This window comes from Chiloscyllium plagiosum, chromosome 11 (genome assembly GCF_004010195.1).
Source record: "Chiloscyllium plagiosum isolate BGI_BamShark_2017 chromosome 11, ASM401019v2, whole genome shotgun sequence".
Classification (NCBI taxonomy): domain Eukaryota; kingdom Metazoa; phylum Chordata; class Chondrichthyes; order Orectolobiformes; family Hemiscylliidae; genus Chiloscyllium; species Chiloscyllium plagiosum.
The window spans coordinates 76,914,976-76,927,891 of record NC_057720.1 but is presented as its reverse complement, the minus strand read 5'-3'; the positions used below and the strand labels follow the sequence as shown (position 1 = coordinate 76,927,891).

General features: G+C 40.7%; 1 protein-coding gene across 9 annotated transcripts in view; it reads right to left on the bottom strand.

Annotated features, from left to right (window-relative positions):
- Positions 1-12,395, bottom strand: part of prrc2c (proline-rich coiled-coil 2C) — an 83,608-nt gene extending 71,213 nt beyond the window's left edge. For 5 of the 9 annotated variants that reach the window (XM_043699861.1, XM_043699868.1, XM_043699866.1 and 2 more), the window contains exons 1-2: positions 12,232-12,392; positions 3,022-3,087 (exon numbers count right to left, since the gene is read on the bottom strand). The gene's annotated coding sequence lies outside the window, so the exon portion shown is untranslated. Of the gene's footprint in view, positions 1-3,021; positions 3,088-12,231 lie in introns of all 9 variants that reach the window. The other 4 variants (XM_043699864.1, XM_043699865.1, XM_043699867.1 and 1 more) reach the window with 3 other exon arrangements.
- Positions 12,396-12,916: the final 521 nt, after the last annotated feature.

Below are 12,916 nucleotides of genomic sequence, written 5' to 3'. Positions count from 1 at the left end.
CAGTTTTGTATTTTTGAAAATCTTTCCTTCTCTGCTTCATACTCATTTGTGGCACTGATGGTTAAATGAGAAGGCTTTTCATCATTTGTTGGTACCCCTTATACATTATGAACAAACTTAAAGTCTTCACTTCCATTGAAACTTTTTTCACTCTTATTTTAACACCACACAAATGCAGATATACTTCCATATACATGATACATGGAGAAAAACAGTCAATCCTGAAGTTTGACAGGTGATTCATACAGTTCAATAACAAGGCATTTCTAAGACTTAAAGTTGTACTTGTTTTGCTACGTCAAGAACACGCAGCACATTTGACAATAATTGAGGGATACTGCAACAATGTTGGTTCAGTGGCATCAATTTAGTACTCATGTCAGGTTGCTCAACACAGGATGAATCACAGCCACATCCAACTCTGTCCTCACCAAACAGTACCACTGTTTCACTGGGAGTTTCAAGTCAAGGATTAGCGTAGAAATATGAGCTCAGCTGCAGCATCTCCAGTACTGCAACTGTGATAACACAAGCATGTTCACACATGGCAGATTCTTGTTCTGAGACACTGCCAAATGCATGATTCATTGCCTAGAGGGAATGATTTCCTGGTGCTGATGGTGAGGTGGGGTTTGGGGTGGAAGGTGTTGCATTTGGAACGAAGGATGTCAGGAGAGCAATTAGGGGTGGAATGAGGGGAGTGAGGAACCCAAAACAACTGTACAAAACCTTGAATGTCAACAGAATAAATTAAGTCATATGGAACCAGCCAAGGAACACTCCCTTCTCCATTAATCAAGCAGTTTCATATTTCTGAAAGTCTTTCTTGCTCTGTTTCATATTCATTTATGGGCATTGGTGGTTAAATGAGAAGGCTTTTCATTATCATTTGTTGGTACCCTTGTACATTATGAACAAAAATTAAAATCAGCTGTGGACAACAGGCATGCAACTCTCTCAATAAGTCAGAGTATGGAGTATGGGGTTGGGAATATTGTGTGCAATTCTGGTCTCCTTCCTATTGTAAGGATGTTGTGAAACTTGAAAGGGTGCAGAAAAGATTTACAAGGATGTTGCCAGGGTTGGAGGATTTGAGCTATGGGGAGAGGTTGAATAGGCTGGGGCTGTTTTCTCTGGAGCGGAGGCTGAGGGGTGACCTTAGAGGTTTTAAAATTATGAGGGGCATGAATTGGGTAAATAGGTTTAGTGTGAGATGGGCAAGTTATAAAAGAGACCCAAGGGCAACTATTTCATGCAGAGTGTGGCGCATATATGGAATGAGCTGCCAAAGTGGAGGAGGCTGGTACAATTGCAGCATTTAAAAGGCATCTGGATGGGTATATGAATAGCAAGGGTTTAAGGGGGATATGGGCCAAGTGCTGGCAAATGGGACTAGATTCGGTTAGGATATCTGGGCACCATGGATGAGTTGGACTGAAGGGTCTGTTTCCGTACTGTATATCTCCATGACTCTAAATGATTTGTCAGAAGAAATACTTAATAATAGCTTCAAACTACATACATGTGCTTAATCCAAAATAAGCATCAGGACCAGAAGTGACTGAAGCAAATTAGCCTATGTTAAAATGTCATGTATATCAAAAAGTAACCAAGAGACGGAGTTGAGATTTCCCCCGCATCCAGTTTCACATTGACAGGATAGCAAGTTAACACAATTACAAAGAACCTGAAGAGAGTATGAGAATTTAACAGCTTCAAAAATTGTTGAAATATGTTTAAATTGCAGATTTTTTAAATGGTGAGAATACAGAAAGCTGTAATAGAGAATCTAAGTGCTCTTGCACATGGGTCACTAAAGTTTAGCATGCTGACAGAATAATCAGGAAAGCAAATCAGAAATTGACCTTTATTGCAAAACAGTTGGGAAAATTAAATATAATTGTAGAGGGCATTTTTGACATTGTTTCTGGAGTACTTTGCACTTTTGATCTTAAGGAGGAATAAATTAACCAATAGAAGTTCAGAGAAGATTCACCAAGGCTTGATTCTTGGAATGAATGCACCATACGATGAGAAAAGGTTGAACAGGTGGGCTTACGCTCACTGGAGTTTAGAAGAGTCAAAGATGAGCTTATTATGAGGGGGCTTGACTGTACTTTCTTTGGAAGAATCTAAAACTAACTGGGGGGCGGGGGGAGAACACTTTAAATTCAGAAGTCTCCTATTCAAGATGGAGGTAAGGAAGAACTTCTTCTCAAAAGATTGTTAGGAGTAGTAAGGCTAGGTAATTGAGCAAATTCGAGATTGAGCAAGATTATTTGTTGATCACCAAAGAGTTAAGGGTGAAATGGGGCAGGAAGGAAAGTGAAGCTCAGCCAGTCCACATAGCTATGATCTTACTGAATAGCAAAGCAAGTTTGGTGCAATGAATGGCCTCCCTTTGCTTCCCATTTCTTATGTAGCCTTTGAAGGATGTAATCAATTTGAGGTCCTTAAAGAGGCACATCCTGTTAATGAGGTGTAACTAGGTTTTTATGATGTAAGTCATAAGTACAACTGAGTAGCCTCTGTTGTCTGAGAACATTTTTGTAATGCCGATTTTAGGCTGAAAACAGAAAAGCTCAATATGTTATGAAAAACATGTATGGTAGTATCTTATAATCTTGTCTGAAAATCTTCTTGATCTGACAACGAATTCAATTTAACTTTAACTTTTAATTTCAGAAAAAATGAAATAGACAGCCCAGTATTTAGAGCATTTTGCAGACGATTTGGAAGTCAGTTGCAAGCATCTTAGTTTTCCCAGTGTCCATAAAATCTGGCCAATATTTTTTACAGTATTTTGACAATGGGTGTGATGCAGCTGCTTACGATCTAAATAAGGAAAATCTAGCTTATATGCAGCTCTGCATAAAGGGGGAAGGTCTATTTCTGCTCCTAATTTAGATGATCATAATCAATGGTAATATTTAATGTATCCAAACATTTTGTACATCTGCATGTTGAGAAAATACCTTGATATATAGCTGAAATAAAACTTACGTGATATTTGATAATTACCTGTAATCTACTAGAAAAGTATTTCTTTTCTGTCTCTCGCTCAAGGTCGCAAGTCTTAATCACAATCTGTAAATGACAATTAGAGTGTTTTTTTCCCATACCATATCTATATTCAGACCCACCAATACAAGCTATTCCAAAGCTTGGCTACTTGCATTCCTATGATCCAGTTATATTTGTTTTCTATGTGGCTAAAGTCCATAACCAGTCCAGTGAAGCCACATATGTCCAGGTAACAATTTACCCAGTAAAAATAAGCCAGCCAGCAAGGAATTATCATTCAGAATATCGGAATCAAAACAGCTTGGTCTTGCTTGAAAAGGATTATATCTTTAGTAATGCACCCAGTTACTGCTGACAGTATTTTGCTTGTGACAAAATAATCTAGCTCTGCTTCAGAATCTTTTAGTTACTAATGACAAAAGACATTAAGTCTGCTGAAAAAAAGATAACAACACCTGATGGAAGATATTGCAGTCCACCTCCTTACAAATTATTCATGTTCTCGAAACAAACTTGCATAGCAACATTCATGATACAACAGTCCACTGAAAGACATGCATATTAATTTGGGTTCTATGGCCAACTAACAACCTCTGTCATCTGTCAGTACTTCAAGGTTAATGTTGTGACAATTTAGTTTGTTTTTAAATATGATTTATTTTTCTCCCTTGATGTACCTATTCAGTTATGAATAGGAGCAGAACATTTAACCCCTCAGATTTGTTTTGCCCTCGCATGAAGTTATGGCTGATGTATGACCTAACTCCATATACCCACTCTTGAACCATCTTCTTAATTTCTTTGGGTAATACAAATTCATGAGCTTTTTAAAAAAATTAATAACTGATCAGCATCAATTGCCATTTACAGAACACAATATTAAACTTTCAGCACCTGTTCATGTAGTGGTATTTGACGTCTTTCTGAAAAGGCTCTACTCTTAATTTTTTGGATTTTGTGGAGTTAAGCACTGGGGGGCCACCACTGAAGTTACTTTCTACCCATCAGTTCCCCTTAATCCGCTGAAATATCAATCAAAACACTCGAGCTTCAGGGGTTTCAAGAGTACCACCCTTGTTCAAATGACACAAAAAGAGTTTAGCAAAAACAGTTGAAATAGATATCAGGTTTCAATTTTAAATGTGGTAATGAAAATATATTGTAAAGTTTCTTACAAAAAGGCTTTCCAGCATTTGAAGTGCAACACCATATGTTAAACAAACTTATATTAAAAGAAGAAATTTAATTCCATTTCAGAATATCTTAGCATATCTACAATGAAGAAGGGTTAGAGCATCATTTAAATGATTAGGACATGGGTCTGCAACCTGGGACTCTTCAGCAAGTCATTTGCAGTTCAACTTTTTCTAGTTAAATTACTTAATACTTATTTAAGTTGAAAAGATTAAACAAATAAGAATTGAGTTTTAATCATGCTGATAAAATGTGAATCCTGATGCTCTATGCTGTGGTCGCAAATTATTTTAATGAATTTTTTTTAAAAAATGAACTTGTTTCAGCACTATTGCCAGAGCACGGTATTGATAATGCTTTTAGTTTGAGGACAGGTAACATAATGGTAATCATTGGATTTCAATGATATGATCATAAATTATTCTGACTGAATGATAGGCTTTTGTAAATACAAGAACAAATAATGAAAAAAATTATTCTTTTAAAAGATAACTTTACTGACAATTATATTAAAAGGACAAAACAGATTATTATTTTAACTTTTCTATTGATACATAAATTGAAGAGTGTAACTTGCCAATCATCCTGTACATGGTTTGGAAATGCCAAATTTTTGTATTAAAATGAAAACTTTGAGAGACATGCTTAGAAAGATTATTTAGGCTACAAAAAGGTCACTGATCCCAGACTAGGATTTGAAACCAAAAGGTTAAGATTTAAATACACCTTTGCATCATTGCTAGCTGAATTAGATGGTAGTTAATTTTGCCCATTTCCTCTTTAACAGAAAACCATCCTGAAATTAGAATTCTGTTTCATTCTTTGCCCGTGCGTTGATCCAAAGCACTTTGCAAGGTAGACTCTTACAATTTTAATGTTTCATGTCATCAGCAACTGCAAAATGATAGACTGTTTTAAGTTATTGAGCTTTCTGCTTATATAATTAAAGCTAAGGTAGTTGTTTAACAAAAAAAATTAAGGGATATGGTGGGAGCACGGGTACGTGGGTCTGAGCCCACTAGCCATGACCTTATCGAGTGGCAGAGTAGGTGCAAAGGACTAGATTGCCTACTCCTGGTTCTTATATTTCAAATAGTTCTAATTTAATGGAACTTCACAAAGTTGTTTAGATAAATGAAATGATTTTAACAACAATGTTTCATTGCGCACTACAAATACCTTTGAGATTTTTATTACATTTAAAAACGCAGCAGGAAAATATTTTATACTTATCTGAAGTGAACTTCGATAAATACATACATGAACTTTCTAATTTGCAGAATAGAACTTTTTCTGGTCAAATTACTTAACATTGTCTAACCTTTTCAAATTAAATAAAATAAGAGTTGTGTTTTTATCATGCTGATAAAATGAGAATTACTGTTGGGCTGTGGGATTGGCAACATTCTAATTAGAAATACGCAGGCGATGTTTGTAAAAATACAATTTATGGAAAGAACCTCATACTGTATATAATTTTATAAAACCTGTTCTATAATTAATATAAGTCATTTCCTAGAACCACAGATCATCTAGTGACTTAGATGTCATGCTTGAATTAAGTGACGGCTGATGTGTAACATATAGCTGATGTGAAAACTCAAGTTTTGGGAATACAGCTAAAGGAAGGCATTTTTAATTGCTTTCAGTTTGTGAGAACTAACTACTTTTACAAAAAGGAAGAGACAAAACTATGATGATTGGGTTGCACAGTCTACGGCTGTAGAAATGTTTATCCACAAATAAATGATAAAAAAAGCACTAAGGATGGGTTTAAGTTCTATGCTTCATCACCTGGATTTTTACAAAGTAACTTAATTTTCCTGTAGATATTAACACATACTATATTAACACAGCACGTACTGTGAGTTAGAGGGAAAAACAGAGCTATTGGTTCAAGTTCTGGAGTCCCAATTGTTGAAAATTGTCACATGGTGCAGTGCATTGGGTACATGATGTGAACAGATAGAGATAAATAATTTTGAGAGACATTCTTATCTATCACCTCATCACTTAGACTTATAGTACTTGGTACCTGGCCAGACATGGGTCAAATACACATATGAAACTAGATAGGGAGAATGGAGAAACAGAGCAAGGATAAAAAAAGTAAGGGGCAAGAGGTGTCAGATTCCAAAATGATTCTTACAGTTGAGTTGAACAAAGTCAAAATGTACAACAAAAAAAAAACTACATTCAAGTAGGTGCAAAAGATAATTAATGAGGCAGAACATTCAGGTGAGAGGGCAGACTGGGGGGGGGGGAGAGATCAGGCCGCAGAGATTGCAGGTTAGGAAGGCGGCAGAGGAAGGTTGGGGGAGGGGGGGGGGTGAGGAGGAGCCACCAGACGAGGAGAAAGGTGGGGGGCACCAGACAATGGGTTGGGGTGCCAGAGGAGGAGGTGAGCGCTAGAGGAGGGCGGGTGCCAGAGAAGGGCAGAGGGGGTGGCCCGCCATATGAATTGGGTACATGATGTGAACAGATAGAGATAAATAATTTTGAGAGACATTCTTATCTATCACCTCATCACTTAGACTTATAGTAGTTGGTACCTGGCCAGACATGGGTCAAATACACATATGAAACTAGATAGTGGGGGTGCCAGAAGAGGGCTGGGGAGGGGTTGGTGTGCCAGAGGAGGGCAGAACAGAGGGCGTGCCACCAGAGGAGGAGGGCACCAGAGGATGGGCAGAGAACGGGGGGGTGGGGGGCCGAGCAAAAAAAGACAGACACCTGGCATTTATATAGCGCATTTGGGGCCATCCTGTGGCAGTTTAAATTCATCGTCCTCTCTCCTGACTTCAATGCCCATCTCAAGATCTCTCCCTCCATATAATTTCAGACATTTTTACATGCCACCCTTTTCATGCTGTAATTACATGTCCGTCAATATCAAACTCAGACAGAATGATTTCTTTTTACCCTCTTCCCGTTCTTCATCCCAATGCCGCTCTGTTAAAATCCCTCAAATGGGCGACTTAAAATTGTTTTCTTTTCAATTTCCAGCTGCATTGTTTTTACCTCCCTCACCACCTGCAGCACAGTATTCATTAGAACATTGCTGCAGCTACTGATCTACTCAATCAGGCTTCATACCCTCACTATAGTCATTTCCCACATATTCTCATTCCTAGTTCCCACAGGCCGAAGGAATATCAACTTCAAGTCCACAGTCACCAATGGCCGACTCTCACCGTCAGGTTTGGCTGGACTACATGGAACACCATTGGGCCCTGCTATTGTTTATTCTCATGAATAAAGTGGAATGCAAAAAGAACCTTTATTTGCATGATTTGGAGACGCCGGTGATGGACTGGGGTGCACAAAGTTAAAAATCACACAACACCAGGTTATGGTCCAACAGGTTTAATTGGACGCACTAGCTTTCGGAGTGCTGCTCCTTCATCAGGTGGTTGTGGTACTCCAAAAGCCAGTGTGCTTCCAATTAAACCTGTTGGATTGTAACCTGGTGTGTGTGATTTTTAAACTTTATTTGCATGATCCCTAACTTCATGCATATCTCTAAATTCTGTTCTACCTGTCTGAGCTCTGAGCTCACATTATTATCTAGGTTCTTGCTCTTTCAATCTATTCTCATTAAACTGATCATGCAGCTTTCCCTCCTGCCCTTAATTAAATGTTTGTGTGTTCTCTTCTTAAATGCTGCCTCTCACCCCTGCAATTCCACTGAGACCTCTCCTAACAAAAAAAAATAGCTTGATCCCTCTCTCACTGTGAACTAATCACCATATCCACAACCTCCCTTTTAAGTTCTTTGAATGTTTTGTTGCCCTGGGCCAATGGGCTGAGAAGTGGCTGATGGAGTTTTATTTAGATAAATGTGAGGTGCTGCATTTTAGGAAAGCAAATCTTAGCAGGACTTATACACTTAATGGTAAGGTCCTCGAGAGAGTGTTGCTGAACAAAGAGACCTTGGAATGCAGGTCCAAAGCTCCTTGAAAGTGGAGTCACAGGTCGATAGGATAGTGAAGGCAGCATTTGTTATGCTTTCCTTTATTGGTCAGAGTATTGAGTACAGGAATTGGGAGGTCATGTTGCGGCTGTACCGGACATTGGTTAGACCACCGTTGGAATATCACATGCAATTCTGGTCTTCTTCCTATCGGAAAGATGTTGTGAAACTTGAAAGGGCTCAGAAAAGATTTACAAGGATGTTGCCAGAGTTGGGCCAGGGCTGTTTTCCCTGGAGCGTCAGAGGTTGAGGGATGACCTTATAGAGGTTTATAAAATCACGAGGGGCATGGATAGGGTAAATAGACAAAGTCTTTTCCCTGGGGTGGGGGAGTCCAGAACTAGAGGGCATAGATTTAGGGTGAGAGGGGAAAGATATAAAAGAGACCTAAGAGGCAACTTTTTCACTCAGAGGGTGGTACATGTACAGAATGAGCTGCCAAAGGAAGTGGTGAAAGCTAATACAATTGCAACATTTGAAAAGGCTTCTGGATGGGTATATGAATAGGAAGGGTTTGAACGGATATGGGCCAGGTGCTGACAGGTGGAACTAGATTGGGTTAACTGGTCGGCATGGATGAGCTGGACCGAAGGGTCTGTTTCCATGCTGTACATCTTTATGACTCTGAAAATGGGGTCCCCTTCCCCCAAAATGTTATTATATCATTCCACACACAGGTTTCAGACCATGACCTTAGAAAACTACGACTTCTGAAATTTCTCACAATCTTGAACACAGATTGAACTGTATAGGCATGCTCACAATCTTACCTCTTCAATCCACAACGACAGAAACTCCTAAATTTTCACTGCTACTGAAGATCCCCAAGGAACTATTTCTGGCTGTTGCAACTTCTGCGTTTATCACTTGCAATGCAAAACCAGCCGAAGTGTGGAATACGATGTCATCTCGCCAGCACCTTACCTGACTCTTACTTTTCATTTTGTTTGTCGGGAGAACAGAGGTTCTATCCAAAACCTTCAGGATTAACATCATTGTTTTAAATGCCATCACAAACCTCTCCCAGGCCAACTAATCATAACTGAGTTGAGCTTCTAGCTGCAGGAAGCGCCTTTCACTTCAGTGAGACTACCAATTTCTGTTTCTGCTGCAGCTCTCCTGTTATGGAAACCTTCATTCGCAACCCTAATTATCTATTCCAAAACTGTCTGAGATGACCATCACCTTCCAGCCTACATAAGCGAAGCAGAGTATTGGATAAGCTGGGTTCATATTAACTTGTACCAAATTCTATTTCCCCAGTTCACAAATTAGTCATCTCAAATCTGATAAAATTCTCATTATTGCTTTTGAATCTGCTCATGGGCTCATTATCTCTATGTCTATGATCTACTCCAGTCCTACAAGTCTTTAAAAATCTGTGCTCCACCAAATCTGGCATCTTGGGGATCCAAAATTTTAAACTGTGTTCACAAAGCACCTTTTGAAATCCTTTGAAGTGTTATAGGTGCTTTATGAACACAATTATTAAGTTATTAAGCATAATATTCCAATATCCTCAAAACTAGAGCAGCACCATAAAAAGGGACACAATGAACCAAATGCTTCCTTCTATGCTAGATCATTCTTTGGAAAAGATTGGTGGAATTCTGGAACACTCTCCTTAAAGTTATGGACCATGCATGAATTGCAATTTTAGACAATAAGTAATAAAATTTTGTAAGGCAAGAGTATCATAGATGTGGAACAATGGCTTACAAGTAACAGGTACAGATCATCATGGTCAAATTAAATGGTTGAAAAGACTTTACAGACTGGATAGCATACACTGACTCCTAGAGTCAAAATAAGTACAGTTGGTATGGTACGTGGTCATCCAAAAGCACCACAGAAGAAAGTGACTGCTAAGAATCATGCCAGGGTATCAAAGGTGAAGCATTAGCATTGATTGAGAGATAGCTTTGGGCCAAGGTTAAAGTAAATGGATATTTTTCTAATTGGGAAAATAAAGTGAGTAAAAGAGATTATCACTAGGTATATGTGATCTTTAAAAGAAATTTGCGTATAGAAATTAAACAGATTTTGAATTTGTACATTCGATATCAAATGCAAGAAAATGACAATGAATACGTTGGCTCGGTTATGGTTTTTTGGGATGTTGGGATTGACTGTAACCCAAGAACCTAAAGAAACTAAAAAACTGTGTTTACAGGAGATCTAACCTAAGTTACATTGCCTTTTAAAAGGGAATCAAATAAAGTCTCGAAAAGGAAAAAGTGTTTGCAGAGCTGTAATTCTTGCAAATAACCGTCCAGGTACAATGGGCCAAATGGTATCCTTCAGCATCAGCTTATGTTCTAAGTGTTTAAAATTATAATATTTGTTCAGTCAGCACAAGGGTCTGTCACTCAAAATTTGTTCAAGAAGAAAGCAGCAGAGGTTATGAATTTCTTCAGGGGTAATTGTTAAGACACAGATACCGGAACAACGATATTAAAAGGAGAAATTAAATTCTCAATAGTGAATATTAAACACTGCTTGGCAAGGACCAGAAAAAATGGAATTACTGTTGATAACCGAACCTTTAAAAAGACTTCATGCAATGAATAGCTATTGTGCCCCTAGACAGCGAAGCCACTCAACCAGGAAAACATCATAATGGTGTGAGATTCTGTACTCATCCGATGCTTATTTACATAATTTTCAGCAATAGTAACCGAACAGCAATCAGAAGGAAATCCTGGGCTATTCCAGGATTTTTATTTATACCAACCTTTATTTTTACAATATATAGATACAGACGTTTGACTAGAGGTTGAACTTTTCTTGAAAAAGGGATAAGAAATCACATCCATTGTGGTGACAAAAATATATGAAGCAATGGAAACTAAAGTTCTGAAGCTAAGATATTGTTTCAGGGCTGTCAAAGCACCGAAAGTTTAAAAATATTTTGTGTTGAAAACAAAAGCCCATAATCTAAAATATTTACACAAGCATGCTTTTGCACTTCTGATTCGGAGAATATTGCGAAGTACGGCACAATCATGTTACGGAATATTTTAAAACGGTGGTCACTGGAACAATTAATAGCAACCACTGGTGTAAAACTGGATATAAATACTGACTGTGCTTTGCCCCGGTTTTGTTGGGGTTTTTTTTTTGAAAAGGAAGTTATATCCGCTTACTCATGCAGTTGTACAGCACATCTTGCTCATCCAACGCTCACCAAACTTAACAACCATATTTGCACGCTGCACCCTTCTGGAGAAGGCCCAACATAATCGCGCTTCCTCTTCCGTAATTATACCTCCCCTCGGGGGAGGGGGGGAACAAAGGCATCCTCAAAACGACGGGAACGTTAAAATAAAAACTGAGCGGCTCGCGAAGTCGAAACCCAAGCCTTTCGTCCAGATATGGATTATAAAACTCACTGCTAAAAAATCAATCCCAAACTCTGCTGCATTGCTGCAGTCTTGCGGATTGGGGGGGGGAGCGGAATGGAGAGAGAGAGAGAGAGAGAGGAGAGGGAGAAAGGTAGGGAGGAGAAGGAACCAGATAGAAAAGAAAAGGAAGGAAATCCTTCTCCCTCCTTTCCTCGCTTTTCTCCCCCCCCCCCCCCCCCCCAAACCCCCAACCCCCACACACAGATGATGTAACCTGAAATGCCCTTTCGGATTCACCAGCCAGATGGCTTTTTTCCCCCCCCTTGCGGGAGGCTGAAAACGGACGCGCAACAGAGAGAAAACACAGGGGCTGGGGAACAAAGGCACAAGGATCCCCGGCGGAAGGCGAAGCAAGGCCTCGGCGCGGAGTCGGGAGGGATCGGCTCGGATGGAGAGGCCTTACAGACAAGGCAAAGCTGCAGTGCGGCAACCTCCGGGCCTTCTGTCATACTCCCCGCTCCCCGTCACCGCCAGGGAAAGGGCAGCCCCGGGCTCACAGAGTTACCCAGGGTAGACATTAGGGTAAAACAAGGAAAGGGGGGGGGGGGGAGGGGATGGGGGGGGGGAGAGATCGCCGTTAAAGAGCCGGCTTGTCAGGCCCGAGGCCCGACCCCCCCAGTACACTTGCCCACTTACCACTCGGCGTGCCCCTGGATCGTCCCGCTTTGCTGGGTTTCTCTCCGTCGAACAGCAGAGCGCTGCTTGAAGAAAATGTGTCGGCGAAGAAGCCGGATGTGGCTCGGGCCGGTGTTCAGAAGGGCCGGACTTCGCGATCAAGAAGCTGTCACTCAGTCGGCGGCTGCGACCTCCTCTTCCTCCAGCCAACCAATCAGACGCTACTGCGACTCGCAAAGAGAGACGTCCGCCAGAGGACAGCGCGTTTACGTCAGCTCGCTCTGCGTCCGTCTGCCCAGGCCTTGGTTGGGGGTGGGGGGGCAACGGCGTATGACGTCGATGCGCCGCGCCCCCATCCCAACCCACGCACGCTGGTCGGGACTAAACGTCAACACGCTCTGACGTCATTGTGCAACCCGTTTTCGCCCCCCCTCAACTCCCACCCACGCTAGCCGGAAGTATAAGTCAGCGCGCCCTGCAGTCGACGATCCCAGAAAGGGACGGTGTATGACGTCAAAGCCCATCCCCCACCCCCATCGCTCCAACACTGATCGGAAGTAGAACGTCAGCCCGCTGGGTCAACACCGCAGCGCTCTAGTGACGTCAACGCGCACGGCTCTCGATGAGGTTCCTGTTACTGTCCCTGCAGGTGAGAGGGAGGAAGTTTCAAAGTCAGCTCTGATGAGTGATGCCATTCTCTCTCCCA